The sequence below is a fragment of the Pteropus alecto genome, unplaced genomic scaffold (assembly GCF_000325575.1).
Source record: "Pteropus alecto unplaced genomic scaffold, ASM32557v1 scaffold65, whole genome shotgun sequence".
Classification (NCBI taxonomy): Eukaryota; Metazoa; Chordata; class Mammalia; order Chiroptera; family Pteropodidae; genus Pteropus; species Pteropus alecto.
In genome coordinates, this window is record NW_006439191.1 from 2,603,377 (window position 1) to 2,620,551 (window position 17,175).

Here is a 17,175-nt window from a genome sequence, read left to right on the forward strand (position 1 = left end):
GTTTTTATACATGTATCTATGCAAAGAGAAGTTTTGTTGAATATGGAAAGCAGAGAGAGCTGTGGGACTCCAGGGTACTGCTGATAAAGAGATTCTAACAGTATCAGCTCATCTACTGTGATCAGATGAGGGGAAGCAGAAGCTCCATGAACTCATCAGTGAATAGTCAAACTTTATTTTCCAAAATAATTTATTTTTCTAGTTTTAGAAATGTATAGCATCAAATAAAATTTCCCTTAAAAATAACAGAAAACCGAATACCAATAAGTAGGCTACCCCTGCCAACACTTCCTGTCAAATTATTGTAAATTATGAAAATCAGTCTGTCATTTTGCTAAGGAATAGTCAAGTTCCTAAGGACTTGTAACAGCTGAAAGGTCTAAAGAGGCCTCCTTGCTCGTCAGATCTTTCTAGTTCCTTCAACTGGTTCTCATGGGGCCGCTTCTGGATTCCCCATTGTTCTCCAGTTTGCTGATATACCTGTGAAAATCTGAACGCCAAGTGAGGACTAATGAATGCAGAGTATGGTAAGAGTTGTTAATGCCCGTGTCCTAGGTCTAGTCTAACCGTGTGTGTGTGTGTGTGTGTGTGTGTGTGAGAGAGAGAGAGACAGAGAGAGAGACAGAGAGAGAGACAGAGAGAGAGAGAGAGAGACAGAGACAGAGACAGAGACAGACGCACAGTGGTGGTGGATGAGGAATGCTACAATAAAACAGCAGAGAAGAAGATCAGAATGTGGTTGATGGAGTCAGTGGTGGTGGATGAGGAATGCTACAATAAAGCAGCAGAGAAGAAGATCAGAATGTGGTTGATGGAGTGTTTTTTAAAGTGTTCGAGAGCTTAATGAGGTAGAAGATTATCTTGACTTGTATGTCATGATTTTGAGGTTCATGAGTTTGGGACCGGAAAAGGCAGACAAACTCCATAAAGTCCGAAGTACATCAGACAATGTGGGAGGTGAAGAGTGGGGTTTGGGTTAGTCATGGAGGGTCCAGGCTGTCTGCTGAATGAACTCATTTTCACTGGTCCTAGTGATCCAGTTCCTTCTCTACCCCAGGACTTCTGGGAGTTTCTTTAGGCTCTGTGCCTGGGACTTAGGATTATTTCTTCTTTCTCATGGTGTGGGTGCAAGGAGCAGACAGGAAGATTCTAGAAGCAATGCTCTGCTTAACAGAGTGAATGTCGGTTTCACAGCCCGCTTAATGGAGTAAAACAGCATTTTCCTATGGAGTGAAAACTGGGTGTCACGGAGTAAAGAGTGACAGATGGGCAGGTAGAAGGTGGTCCTGCAAGAATTCCAGAACAAGGCGTAGGTGGTGTGGCAGCTACCTCAGCATTTGTAGTGCCCTTGGCAAAGGGTAGACCATGTCTGATGACTGGGGTCGGAGGAATGCAACCTGTGGACTGTGTCAGCGATGCCAGGGCAGGGCAGGCAGGCAGGAGGTGGGGCTCCCTGGTGCAGTTCGGCACTGCCCTTGCCTTGGCAAGGCTGTGGTTTTCGTTAGCTGTCGTCTGCCTGCTCCTGAGCACTTTTACTCTGTTTCTATTTCAGCCAAACTAAGTCCGAAGTCACACATTTAAATGTGCAAAAGAAAGACTACTTGATACTGTACTTTTGTATGGTTAAAAATCCAAAATGAATTTACTCAAAATGGAGTGTTAGATATTGGTTGTTTTTGGTGATGGCGGTTTAAGAAATAAACCTATTGTTTATCGTGCATCCTGTTTATATTGTATAGTTACCATTTGTTCATAGTACCCAACAAACTTATGAAAATAGTCTATATTCTTTAATATATAGTACTCAAAATATATAATTAATATATAGTACTTGAATATAATAATATAATATGTATTTAATATACTTTAATATGGTATACTCATTTAAAACATATACATTGAATATATGATGAGTATATTATACTTTTTAACATATTCTAGAAGCAAAATGAACCACTCGTGGGGTCCTCAGTGAAAGCTATCCAGTAGACAGTAGCTATGCCACTATTTTCATTCCCACGTAGGAGAGATTTTCTAATGTGTCGATATGTGTAATCACCGACTTTGGGACGCTGTGCGATGGTTAGTGCATGAGCTGCTGCTGAGGGGGAAGCACACGCTACACAGTTGCATTTTCTACCCACTTGCAGAAATATATTTCTTTTCGAACCTGACTTTAAAATGCTACTCAGCAGCTATTTCTAGCTATGCACATCTGTTATTTAAGTAAACTCAGATCATGCTGTCATTTCCTTTAACTAAATTGAAAATCAAGGGGTTAGATAGTAAATTATGAAAACATTTAACGCTAAGTATTATATAAAAATGCTAGTTCCTGCTTAGTAACCTAAGAAGACAAAACAAAAAGAAAGATATAGTGGAACAATCTGTCAGAGGTAATATTTGACGTGACTATGTCCTGAATCTTTAACAGAAGCTTACAAAATAATTATTTTAGCTTTACATTTCTTCAGTAAGGATTTAAAAAATTTTATTCAAGTCTTTATTTACAAAGATATAGAGTTTTTAACAAAAATTTAGGAAACATTTGCATTTTATTTGTGGATAGAACCCTGCTCAAGAAACTGCAAAATGGCTAGTATCTTCATCCGAATCTTCCTTATGTCACCAAGATTTGCAACCTTGCTGCTTCTTCGAGAAGATGTGCATGATATGCGTTTTGTCAGGGCCCCATCGCCTTTCCCAGATCCTGAGATAGCATCTTAGCTTCTTGGTTTCCTCATGTTCCACTGCACTTTTTGTCAGGGTGATTGATGTTTGCTTCTACTTTCCCTAAACCGGACCCGACCCTCTCAGCCTTTCCCCTGGGCCCCTTCTGCCTGCATCACCCTCTCTTGTTGCATCTCTTCAGAGTGACCTCTGTCAGTCTTAACAGACTCAGTGTCCCTGTCTTAGCACGTGGCCTTGCATCCTACAGCCCAGAGACTAGAAGCACTCGCCTCCAGGTCTTGTCCTCTCTGGCTTACTGCTGACTAGAAACCACCTAACTCTGGCTTCTGTGTGGCCTTGTGTGAAGCAAAAACATAGTGACAACATAAATTAGAACACCGGACACTGCTGCCAGCCCAGAATGCACTTAAATGGCAATTAAAATTAGCTACCAATTTGTCTGCGTTTATTCAAATGACTTACTCTAAAGGTGCCTTTATTACAATCATGGTTTGCCCGTCTATCACGTTCATTCACTGACTTCCAATCGTTTTCCACTTGGCTGCGGCTCCGAGTCCACTCTCTTGGCCTTCCTGGGCAGTCAGTGATGCTTTCAGGTTTATGAACTCCAGTTTGCAACTGGAAGGCAACAGACAGCAGCCTCACATGGTTTCCACTTTCTCCTGAGCACTTACTGGGCTCATTCTACCCTTGCCAATAGTTCAGGAGATCAGTTGGAATCTTATTGTTTCCCTCAGTATTTTTTAGGCAGCATCATTATAGCTAGGAAAGCAATGTTCTTTTGCTGTCAAAAAAGGAGACAGCCCACAGTTGTTTAATTGGGAGAGGGCCGTGTCCATTAGCTTTTTCAGAAGTTCATGTTCATCTGTGGGACCCTCTGAGAACGAGGTTGAGGGTATCTCCTTTTAAATAAGATTGCATTAGCTGGAGGCTTCCAACCTGGGACTGCTTTGCTATTTCTTTGGCATCGTGGGTTCCTAGACCACACAGGTAAGGTAAATTTAAACTATAAACCCAGGAGAGCACACACCTGGTGTTATGCCAATTCCAACATGTTTCCTTGTCATCAATCTTTATAGGTGACTGGTTTTTCCTGTTTACTCTTTTACAGAAGATGTAGCACTTTGAGGGTCCTTAGCCCATCTTCCTCCCCGGTGAGGCCTAAGGTCTCTTTTTCTGGTAATTGGGATTAGCAAATGCTGAGCTCAGCCGTATGTTAAATGCTAGTTTGCCACTCAGATTTAAGATTCTCTCTGTTTTTCCTTGGAGACTTTCCTTATTTTTTTGCAAAGTTAACTATGCATTTAAATGAGGGGTATTTGTTATATACATTTTTTTTTTAGCATTTTGAGTAAATAGTAAGATCTTTCAAGGTATCTCTTATCTACCATAATCCATATTTTCTTTTATATGGTACAATGTGATATATTCATTTTTTAAGAAATCCAAATGCCATGAAATATCAAGGAAGCTGGCATTTCAGAATTTCCTTGCTATATACAGATGGAAAGCACCGTTATTTGCTTCTGGAAGTGAGGAATGCCTCAAGCACACAGGGCCCACTGGCTCGGAGTTGTGAAGCTGAAAGCTGTGTGGTTTCTCATCCCCTAAACAATCCTTCGCTCTCATTCTTTGTATGAGAGCCCCTCATTTTCCACAGAGTACATGAATTTTCTGCCATAAAAGGGCAGAACAAACACACCTGTGCCATATTTCCTATTTCATTATATGTAAAATCACAGTGATGAAAATGGCTTTTTTGCAGATTACTATTTAAAAACTTGTGGACAATCTTGTAGCAACTCTGCCCCCAGAACAATGGCGAATGGTGACAAATAGCCCCATCTGCCCCATTCATGGAGGTCTGTGTGTGTTCCAGGGATTCAGCAAAGCAGACGGCCAGGCATCGACTCAGAGGCAAAGATAAGTTAAGAAGAAATAGGACCTCTCATCAGCTGGTAGGTTGTACAAAAGAGGGTGGAGAAGTCAGGATTAACTTGCATGGCAGCTTCCTCCTTTTCTAAGGGGACCTCTGGCTTCTGTCATACCTGTTTCCACTGCATATGTCGACATAACACCGAGACTGGCATAGTAGATGCTCAATAAATATTTGAATAATTAATAAATATATTTTCTTTCTAACAAAATTCGTCCAAAATAAAAATTACCTTTAATGTTCTTTTAACCAATTTTCACGAATATAAAAATTGGAAAGAAGGATTATATTGTATGCATTTTACCACATTGCGAACCTTACTTAGAGATAATCCTGTGTCTCTCCTGTAACCTTTTTATAACCTACAATTTGTGTAACAGCTAATGAGATGTTACGCTTTGTAAGTATAATTTACTCAAATAAGTGTTTTTATGAAGCATGCAAATTTGAACAATGGAGTTCTTGTGTTTCTACCAAACAAGGAACCAGAATAAAACAAAGCCAACTTTTGTCCTTAGGATCCGAAAATAACATAATGTAACTATATTTAAAACCTTTGGAAGGACATGACATGCAACTGAGATTAGTTAAAACACGTTTCATTTTTAGGAAAGGCAAAAAATTAAAAAAAAAAAAATGCAATCCCAGAACTTTAGAAATCTACTTTGATGTGCTTTCCTCCATAAAAAAAATTCAAGTTTTTTTCTCCTGCAAGGTTGAATAGTTGGGGTTTGCTTTAACAACTTGAAAACTAATCCATCAAATAAATGTGTTTTTTTTTTAAGTTTTTTTTTTTTTATAAAAAATGGATTCTTAAAATATCTTTACATCAGAGAAAAGTAATGTGGCCCAAAGAAAATTATATCTAAAGTAAAATGAAAAGTAATGCTGCCATAAAAGATATAATCCTGGGGTTCTGTCAGACAAACAGAGATTATCTGGGTGATATTTATAGAGGGACCCAAGGAAAGGGAGGGACAGAATGGGATGTAGACAAGGGGCCAAAAGACAAGGGGAATGAATGACTTTAGCTTGAAAAGGAAAAATTTCTGGCCAGTAATCACAAACATTCATTTTCTCCAAAAAACATTTCAAATAATGCAGAAAATAATATTTATTAAAACCTGAAAAATTTTGAACTCTATTGAAAAAATTTCAAATACAGTAATTTAGGAAAAATGTCATTTTTTTTTCAGGTTAGTGAACATTTATCTCATGTTATTGCTCTTCTCCTCTGTCGGTAGGCAGAGGGTAAATAGAAGTGTTTCATTTATATCAATTGATTATTTTCTTAATACCTTTGCTGAATGGCTTTTCAAAAGAGACTTTTATAGCGAGCGATGTTTCTGTATTTAAACCTCAGTTGTCTGTGTGGGAAGTTGAAGGGCTTGTATTAGAGGCTACTTCTCCAGCCCTATTTTAAACCATAATTTCTGTCATAGAAATTTAGAATTTAAAGGAACTTTGAAGATGATGTATTTCAAAGCTTTCATTTTATTGACCAAGACATGGCTCTCTTGTGCATGTCACCAAATCACACTGAAACCCAGGCCTCCTAACACATGAGTTCTGTATACCTTTTACTGTAAGTTCTTACATTCCTTTTATGATTGACTTCTGATTGAAAACTGAAAAGTATATCTATACCTTAGATTTTCCTTTTAATTGATGTAATAGCCAAAAGTTTTTAGGCACATGTGTTTTTGTGTCTACGCCCTTTTCTTTCTTTACCAGAAAGATATGTGATACAGATGTCGTAGGACACAATTCTGCTCCACTCTTGCTGCATTATAGTCACTGTAATTCATTAACTTCATACTGAGAACTGGTCTCTCCACTTGAGGGCTGTTAACATGGTTTCTGTTGAGTTGAATAAATGGAATGTAATGCTTCTATTCTAAATGTAACTTGTCTGTCTCAAAAGATTCAGTTCAGGTGTCATCTTTTAAAGAAACACAACATATGCTGCCTACTACCAGAATATAATAAAATATCTGACAGAAAAATATAGGTTAAGGGATAATGGTTTATGTTGAAAATAATGATTTACTTTACAGAAGAATCCCATAAGGATTTCTTTATGGAATGCCTCTAGTTTAAATGTCTGAAATTCAGTTGATGTTCAGTAGTTCAAGAACATAACTTAAAGGAAAATGTATTTGAATTTGATGACACATGAAAAACACCCCAACTTTTCTAAATAACTCTAACAACAGTTCAAAACACTAGTTACTTTGGATAATATAAGCAATCACATACCCAATGTATTTCTTATTATTTTACTGTTACTTTCTGCCAAGGCCCATGGTTATTTGGTAGGATGAATGATACTATCTGTAGATTGGGGACGGAGTTAAATTGCTAAATTACAATGCTTAGAAATACCCTAGAGGGTCAATCATGCCTGAGAAAAGAGGGTCAAACAACTATTATGAAACAGTGGTAATTAAGGAATATTCCACTGAGGTCTGTTTTAAGTCAAGCCATGCTCCAGAGGGACCATGTGGCTTTATTTTTAGGCTACAGTTTATTGATTCAGGCTGCAGCCTCTGTTCTTGGCCTACAGATGTTTTATTGGTTCTAGATAATAAGAAAGTATATGTCTGTCATCCTGGAGAGAAGAAACCAGTTACTCAGCCGAGGAGTCTTTCTTCAGGGTGAAGCCCTATTGCTAGGTGGACCACGTGCAAGGTTACTTGACAAATGGTGAGCTTCACACTGTCCATACATAATTTCCCCCAGGCCAATGAGTGATGGATTAGTCAGGATTATGGAGGCCATACTTGGAATGGGGGTGTGAGGATGACTCCCTGGGCAGCACATGATGTGATTAATCTAGTGAATCAACTTGCTAATAGCTTGATCTCTGAGGAGTTGAGACAGGAGATCAAGAAATGCCAGTGGTACACAAAATAAACCAAGGGATTGGCCAAAAAACAAAGCAACACAAGACAAAAACCCCACAGGATTGGTGAAGACAGCACAGTGTGCATCTTTAGAGGAGATGTTTAGAACTCGAGAAGACGAGACACAAAGGCAGCTCCAGCTTCATGTGCATGTGGCGTGTCCCACAGTTACATGGGGCCCAGAGCTCGGTTCAATGCTCTGTTGCCATTGTCTTAAAATCCTTAATGACTTTTAAATAAAGGGCCCTTCGATGCTCCCAGTGAACCGAGGGCAGCACTAAATCTCACCTGATGATGTGGTGAGGTGGAGGGGTCTCAGGGGAGCAGCACAGAGGTGCCCTCCAGGTGAGAGATCCAGAACAGGGAACATTGGAGTTCCCTGGGGAGTTGCAACTGACCTAGTTAAAAGACCCGACGAGTGCATAAAATTAGCCAAGTTACATTGCCTTTGACTCACTGGTGCTTAAGAAAATGTCACTTGACTTTCCGTGTTTCAGATTCTTTATCAGCAGAAAGATTTTTCATACTAGCTACCCTCTAATAACTAACAGCCTTAACATGATAGCATCTGTCAAATGCTCCGAGCTCCTAAGAGATAGACTCTTTATCAAGCAGCACAGCAGTTTGTTCCGATCGACAGAAATAAGTGAATCTGGGGTCTGCTACAGTCGCCAAGGAGGATGTGGTTTGAAGTTTAGGAGTTTAAATGTTGTAGTTAGTGTTCTCTGGGGCGATATCTTATATGTAATGGCCACTTCCCTGTCCCTAAAGCTCAAGTAAATTATCCAGTTATAGTTCCTCGTAAAGTTAAGTATGGGGTCAGACCTAAGACAGTAAGTCTCTCAGGTATCGTAGAGGGGACCTGCTTAATCTAGAGGGTCCGTAAAAATGATAGTCTGTGAGCTCTTGGGGGCATTGCAAACAATTTAGGTCGTCCTCTTAAGTTTCAGCTGACAAAGTTGCAAGAGAAAAGGATAATGAATGACTCAGCTCTCACACCTAAAGGCATGGAGCCGAGTCTAGTGACCAGATCTATTAGCTTCTGGTTCAGGGTTTTTCCCTTATATCACATGTGTCTTCTAGGCAGTCGGGTCTGCCTAGAAGTTTTGTTGCATTCCATATTTACAGATGTTCCAAGGTGATTATTATGGAGTGTTTATTAGTGAGAGTAACAATAAGAAGGACCATTCACATAGGGCCTACAATGCGCACAATTAACTTGAACTTCATCTAATTCTTTCAACAACCGCAAGATGTAGATCTTATTATCTTCATGGACATGGGGACTCAGTATCACATGGCTCTTAATTAGATGGATTTTAGGACTTCACCAGCCTTCTGGAAGGTTTTAGCAGCTGCTCACCTCTGAGCAGCCTCCATGCACTTGGCGGGAGCTCTCCCAGGCTGTCCTTCCTGGCTGAGCAAGACCTGGAGCGCTAACTACAAGGATGTTTACCTTACAGCATTTAGTCTTTAGTTATTGGCATTAACTCATGATATATTTAATTTTATTATTTTTTCCAGTCGATGCACAGAAGACTCGAGCTGCTCTTCCTGGTCAAATCACTCAGTTGGAGCACGAACTCACTTTAACAAAGAGAAGAGGTGAGAGAAATGGGAGTGAATAAGAACTATGCCGTGTCACTTTATGGAAATAGAATGGCGACGTGTGTATATTTGTCGACCTTCAGGAAGGCATAGTCAAGCAAAGTGTTTTGATTATAAGAAAGGACAATATCTGAAATCAATTTAAGCAGAGCTGGCCAGAAATTGAAGGAGACGCAGGGAAGTCAAATTTTTCTAGGCCGTGTTTGTTCAAGACGCTTAGAGTTAGGCTATAAGTCAGAACATGCATTTACCTCTCTGCTGGATGCAGAGAGGAGGGGACACAATTAAGATTGTAATAGATACCAGTCTGGGGAAGGGGTCGCAGGTGTGGTGTGCCCTCCTCCTGCAACTCTTTGTCACCCTGTCCAGAGGCAGAGGACGTGGCCCCTGGAAATGAACTCAAGGCCCTCTGTCAACGCTGTCATTCATATGAACCAGTCAGGCCACTAGACTTCATTTACCTAAACTCGTGTTGTTTTTCCCCTAACATTCTTGGTTGGCCAAGGCTGCTGTGAGTACAGCCAAGTGTAAAGAGGCCACACAGGTTTCTGTTCAACAAGATGAGTGTGAGTTTCTCATCACTCCCCCGGGGCCACTTATAATGAGACATTGGCTGTGCGAGCTTTGAAACTTTTCCATTCACTACCCTGCATATCTTTTATTATTTTGCCTTTTAAAATTAACGTGCTATTTTAGAAAAGAAGGAGGACAGGCTTTACAAGCATAACAAGGGCATCTGCTTTGCAGAAGTTTTGCATGAGTCCCTGTCTCTTCACACCGAGTTTTAAGTTATCACCTGAAGAAGGAAAATATGCAAATGTAAGATATGTGTATTGATTATGCTTTTATCTTGAGACTCTCCTGTATATCTAAAGGATGGATGTTGGTGTGCAGATTGGATTCTGGTTTCTCCATGAGACTGTGCTTGTGGATTCTAGAATATGGCATGTCCCACAGGCATGATGATTCTGTAATGTGGTTATATGGTACCTGGCTCCTGGCATTGTGCCCCTAGCACCAGACCATCAGATAAATTTCATTGTGAATAATGACTGCACTTTACAGGTACTGAGTTTTCATTGTGATTTGGAGATATCAGAAGAGTAAAAAAGTCTGTTCTGATCCTGTAGATGCCCTTTGTTTGTGCCCTAAAAGCACTTTGTACTTATTTCTGAATTGCTGGGCTTGTCACGAGGTACTGCATTTGCATGTTCAAATGCCTGTTTTCTTCACTTAGCTCTTGAACAATAGGGCCCATGTTCGTCTTGTTCATTATCGGGCCCTCAGAACAAATTTGTGCATGGCCCTCAGTGCGCCCCTGATCAGCACTTGTTTAATTGAACTGATACCTTTAATTTAGTATGTTTTAGTGCACTTAGTATGTCAGACACTGTAAAGGGCACCTTGAACCTAGTTTCCCGTGTGCTGTCCTCACAGTAACCATACGAGGTGGTTATTTTGGTGTTTATATTACAGATAAGAAATCTGAAACTCAGACGGGGTAAGTGGCATGTTTAGGTTGTCCCGCTGAGCCATGTAATTTGGAACGGGGTCCTGGTGACTGCAAAGTCCACACCTTATCTCCCACATCATACTGCTTTGTAATCAGAAGGGAGAGCGATATGAAAATCACTCCAGATGCTGACAGAAAGTAGCAAAACGTGAAAGATGGGGAGGTTTGTAGACACGTTGGCAAAGGGATGTTGGTAAAGAGGTGTATCCCCTTCAAATTTTTCACAGAGAAGTTCTTTTGATTAAGTACAAATTGCTCCTTAGACAAATAAGCTAGATAAGGCATGTTTGTTCAATGTTCCTGCCATTTTGAATGGCAGAAATTATAAATAATTATAGCTAAGGGTAGCATAACCATTACTATTGGATTTAATTGACATTATTGACCAATTTCTTATTCTGAGAATGATAGCGGATGAGGTGGTACAATTTGCCTCTTATTTTCACAAGCTTACAGTATAAGCTTGTGAGAATAAGAGGATAATCAAATTACTATATAACAAATGTATTCAATGTATATAACAAATGTACAATATAGAGAGGCTATCAAAAGAGTAAGACATCAGATCTGGTTGGTGATAAAAATATGTTATGGAAGGGGTCGCCTTGGGATGGCTCTTGAAAAGTTGGTGGGATCCAATGGTTTCATCTGAAGATGAACAAAGACATGGTCTCTGCCTTTAAGAATCGCTGAGACTTTGGCAGAAATGAGTACTGAGTGAGGAGATACAGATCAGAGAACAGTAGGCTAGAGAAAGAATGAAGAAATAAATGGTCTACAGCCACGCTACCCTGAACAAGCCCGATCCTGTCTGATCTTGGAAGCTAAGCAGGGTCAGGCCTGGTTAGTACTTGGATGGGAGACCACCTAGGAAGAGCAGGTGCTGTAGGCATAAAAAAAATTTAAAAAATAAAGGATTGTAAGCTGACAAGGTCTTTGCAATCTGTGAGGTCAACCAAGGCTCTCCTCACCTAAAAAGAAAAAAGAAAAAAGAAAAGAAATAATTGTGTGATATAATACTGAGATGACAGTGTGGGACTTTGTGTCTTTCTAGGGAAGCAGTAGAGATTTCCAGCACGGGTAGATGGCAGACCAGCAGCCGGGGGTTTTAGACAATGTTGATCTACTCCTTAAAAGTCTGTTCTAAGAAACAGATGTAAAAGGGGTTTTGGGGACACTTAGGAAGCTCAATTAACGTAAGCTCCAGTTCAGTGACTCAGTTTTCATGGCCGTCAGAGGGTTTGAGTGTGGAATCCACAAGGTGTGGGAAGGGAAAACAGCCTTCCCCGGACAGCGGGGTGCACTGCTGCCCTGCTCATCCGAGTTGGCAGAGAAGAGTCAGGCAGCATTTGGGTCAGATTATGTTGAAATCACGTCAGAGGCTGAATAATTAAAACCACTTTAAAGGGAAGTTTGTTTTTCTCTCTCGCAATGCACAGATGACTCTGGCGTAGAAACATTTTTCTAGTTAAATTTTGGTTCATTTCCCATTTAAGATTTGTCATGGTAAATGATCTTTTCTCAAACGGCAATATCTCGAACGTAAAATATAGAGGGTGCTGTCTAAACATTAGGTAATCAGACCCTCTGTGAGTTCAACCAGCTGTTTCTTAGATAAAGATTGTAAAACGATTAAATAACACACGTAATCAAATACTAGGAATGTGTCCGTGGTGACGATGGCCAGAGATGCTTTGGGTAATAGAGGAAAATGCGATGGATATTAAAGATGTTAATTAACTATACTATGGCAACAACTTAAAATTTATTTTTATTTTTTATTAGTTTCAAGTATATAATACATTGGTTAGACATTTATATAGTTTATGAAACAATTCCCCTGATCACTCTGTCTTCCCTCTAGCCATTACCTTACTGCTGACTGCATCCCCTATGCCGTGCTCCCCATCCCCATGATCCTCCGTCAAGTACTGATTTGTACTTTAACCCGTCACCACTTTCTCCCAGTCTCCCCACCTCACACCCCTCTGGCCATCACCCGATTGTCCTCTATATTTGTGGATCTAGTTTTGATTCATTTGTTCTATCTGTTCCCTAGATTTCACATATCAGTGAAATCATATATTTATCTTTCTCTGACTTATTTTGCTTAGTACAATCACCTCTAGGTCCATCCATGTCATTTTTTTTTATGACCAAGTAATATTCCATTGTATATATGAACCATAACTGTCCATTCATCTGTTGATGGGCGTTAGGTTGCTTCCATATCTCGGCTCTTGTAAATTGTGCTGCTGTGAACATAGGGGTGCATAGATCTTTGTGAATTCTTGTTTTGGTTTTCTTTGGGTAAATACCCAGAAGTGTAGTTGCTGGGTCAAAAGGTAGGTCCATTTTGAATTTTTTGAGGAACCTCCAGACCGTTTTCCATAGCGGCTGTGCCAATCTGCAATCCCACCAGCTGTGTACGAGGGTCCCTTTTTCTCCTCATCCTCGCCAGCACTTGCTGTTCTTTGATGTATTGATGAGAGCCATTCTGACAGGTGTGAGGGGATCTCTCATTGTGGTTTTGATTTGGATTTCTCTAACGATTAGTGACCTTGAGCATCTTTTCATATATCTGTTGGCCGTCCGTATTTTCTCTTTGGAAAAATCTCTGTTCAGATCTTCTGTATGGCAACAGCTTTTTAAAACAACCTTAAGCTTCTCTGTTCATCTTCTGTGTCTATAGCTCCATGTACTGGCTACAAAAATATAAATAGTATAGAGATATATTTTTATTAAACAGGTTCAAGTTGTTATTATTTTTAACAGCTTTATTGAGAAACAATTTGCATACTTTTTTTAAACAGTAAAGTATGTTTCTTGTTTTTGAAAATCTGACAAACTAGAGAAGGTGAGGTTAAATTGTCCTTTCAGAGGTGAGTGATAAAACTAAGGGTTAAATTCTGTCCGGAGACCACAGATACAGAACTAAAAAGGGGCAAAAGCTATATAAATAGAGAGATGACAAAATGAAACAGGTAAATTGAACACCAGACATGTCATATTCATTTAGATGAAAATGTTTGATTGAGATAATTCCTCCACGTCTTCATTTTTTTTTTTTTTTCAGTGAAAATGAGAAAGACCGTGTGACTGTCAGCAATTTGTAGAAACTCATGTTGGAGGTCTCTCAAAAGTCATCCAAATTTAACCTCCTTATATCGTTACCAACTATGAAATTGAGGCACAGAGAAGTTACACAATTTGCTCAAGTTCAAAATAGCCAATTAGTGGCACAGTCAAGACTATAATTCTGTCTTCTATCCCAGTAATTTTATATAAAACGACTCTGCCTCATATTCCTATACTTTTGAGGGTTAGCTGATGATAATACATGCATTTATTCTGAGCTTATGTCATTTTATTTTCTGTCTTTTTTTAACTATTTGAAATTGGTAGCTAATATCTAAAGATTTATTTAAGTAAAAATTTTAAAAGGTGGCCTTTCTTAATTCCAGATCACTCTTGTGAGCATTTTTATCTTTGTAATGGAAAAGGGAAGTCATATATTTACCTTCTTCTTTAAATGTGTCAGAATCCACAAATGGAAATATGACTATGAAATTAGAAAATTCATTGTTAATCAAATCGAGGATTTCAGAATATGCCCATTAGCCACTAGGTGTCACCATAAGCCATTTTAATTAAAAGCAAGTTAATTTTGTAGGAAAAGTCAATAGCAAAAGTTTTGCTGAAATGCAGCTCTGCGATTCTGTATCTAAGCCCTAGGTGGATAGATTAATTAGGAATAGATTTAATATAATTTTTTTTTGTAGTCCATTAACTAAGAGTAACTGCAGTACTGAGGATTTTAGTGACCAAACTGTGTTTTTATCAATGTTAAATAATGGCAACATACATCTCATCTTGGGATTCTATCGGTTTCTTGCTAATTCACAGAGAGGGAAGGCTAGGGGAGACCAAGATTTGCCCTGAGTGTTCTGTTTTTTTGGGGGGAAGTGCCAAAAAGGAGGAATGTCATCTCTGATGGTTCTGCAGGGCTGCAGCTTTGGTACCGAAGTTCACATTACTGGGTCTGGCTGGCTGGGAGCCAGCCAGGTCCCCCTGCCCTCCTGCAATGCTATACTTCACCTCTGTGTGAAAGTCTGCTTTCTTCAAGTGAAACATCCATTTCTTCCATGAATCTGGAGGTGTTAAGGCATTTTCTGAATGGGTCTGTCACATCCATCATTGACTTCTTTGCTTTTTGAGTCACTTGTTTCAGAAAAGAAAACAAAGATAGAAAAAGACATTTCGGGTTCTCTTCATCTCTACCATACTCTCGGGTTGATGTTTGTCATTTTATTTGATTTCCCCATATCGGAACCGCCTGTAGACTCCCCTGCATAATAAGATAGAGTCCATTTCCCATTTTAAAAATGGAACTTAAAAATGTTCCAGCCTCCCTTGTAATGAGGGCATGGACACAAGTCATAGCACCTGCCAGTCAGATGTGTCTGCATGACAGTGAATCAGAATTTAGTCACAGGGAAAAGGGGGAAATGCAGAGTCCTTCCAGTGAGAGTGGTGAGGGAGTGGCAGTGCTGTGGCATCTGGTGACAATTTATGACGCCTGGTGTTTGGAGCACAGGTGCTATAAACAGCAGTGCATGTGCCCTGGTATGGGGTGGTGACAGCCAATCTGAGGGACAGCTTTGCAGCAAGATTTGGGTTGGAGCTTCCAACCTCTAGGCCTCCTAGAGATTGTGAGAGCTACCCAGGAGCCTTCTGATACATGCATTCCTTTCATGCTCAGTGAGGTTTTTGTTTTGTCTTATTTTTCTATACAGCAAAGAATTCTGAATTAAGTACTTTCAGTTTCCAAAGCAGGAAAACATGGATGCCTCCACTGTGATAAATGAAGGCCTTGTGTACATCAAAAGCCTCCTAGACCATACTGGTTAAGAGCGTTGTGGTCTGGCAGACCTGAGTTCAAATCCTGTCGTTGGCAATTATTGGCTAGATGATCTCAGGCATGAGCTGCTTAAACTTCTGTAAAATGGATTTTTAATTATACAAGTAATACACAAAACTGTTCTACTTATAAAACGTGAACAGTTATAGATAACTCCTTGACACTCAGAGCCTGACCTTCCCCTGAGGCAAACGTTATCACCCTTTTCCTCACCTGTAAAATGGGTGTGACAAAAACTATCCGACAGGCTGCTGTGAGATTTCCTCACTCAAACAACAGGGTCACAACACTGCTGGCCGTGGGACACCTTCTCTGACGCTCAGACTAGGACATTCCCGTACTGTCTGCTCCTACGACACTCTACTTCTTCATAGTAGTTTCATAGCTATAGTTTATTTCTTAGAGTAGAATATTATTTACCTAGCACATCCAGGATTTGGTCTGTCCAGAGTTTAGAAAACTTAATCCCACAGAAAATAGAGCAAGAAGAAATAAGATGTCTTGACAAGCAAGGACATCTTCCATGCCAGATGTGTATTTTATATTTGTATAGAAATATATGTATTTCCGTTCTCATTGCCATCAACAGTTGAGTGATTAAGAGTTTCAGCCCCTTTACTCAAATAATCAAGAAATTGAAATTTCTTACCTCTTCTGACTCGATTTTAAAACCTGTGGTTGTTTTGGGATTTTCCACAGAACTGTGGTATTATGGTAGGGGGTATGAAAAGATGAACTGAGGCATATTAAAATTTTCAAGAATTTATTTCGGCAAAATTGATTTGAATTAGGCAGCATCCCACCTAGCAGATACAAAGGAGTTCCAAGGAGCTATGAAACATGATGAAATTTTATAGGCAGAAGCGGGCAGACAGGAAGAAGTCACACCGAGAAAAAGTGGGTGGATTACTGCAGAGTCACTTTCCTTTAGCAGATGGCAGGGGTTTGTCTACCAGATAGTTACCTCACTATAGCTGATCAGGTGATTCCTGCTTGACTGACTTAAGATTCCATTTCTGGAAGAGCCGAATCTGTAATTAAATCTCAGTTTGGTGACAAGGGGCATGGAATAAGCTACTCCACTTGAAGCCTGTTGTCTTGTTTTTAGCAGGAGAGACCACCTGGTCCTAGGTGGTTGAGCCACCTTGATGGCCTGGTCATCCCTGGACCTGTCTAGTCTCAGTTGTTGGTCCAGAGAAGTAGCTACTAAATTCTTGTCATCCCGGGTGGCAAGGCCCTTCCAGTCCAGCTCCCCCTATGTCCACGGCCAAGGAAGGAGATGGGCATCGTGAGTCTGCCTGAGCTCAGCTGCCCGTGACCTGAGTGTCATTCTGGCTGTGGGCCATCTCTGCCACAGGTGCTGCTTTTTCAGGCTGTACCCATCACATTCCCTCAACACCTGGATTCCCAAGAACCACCTGGAGATTTTGTAATGTTCTTCCCCGGCCACCAAGCCCTTGGTAGATTGGGTACTTTGTGCTCTTCGCTCTCCCAGAAATGCTCTTCCATAGATACACGAAGTTCCCCCTTGCCCTTCCGCTAGCTTCCGGTGTCCTCATAAACACCTGATCCAAACCTTTCTGCCCTTCATTTTCTATGC

The 17,175-nt window shown here is 40.1% G+C and overlaps 1 pseudogene; it reads left to right on the forward strand.

The window, feature by feature from the left end:
- The first annotated feature begins 11,427 nt into the window (after positions 1-11,427).
- Positions 11,428-11,546, forward strand: LOC112483282 (annotated as a pseudogene).
- The last annotated feature ends 5,629 nt before the right edge of the window (positions 11,547-17,175 follow it).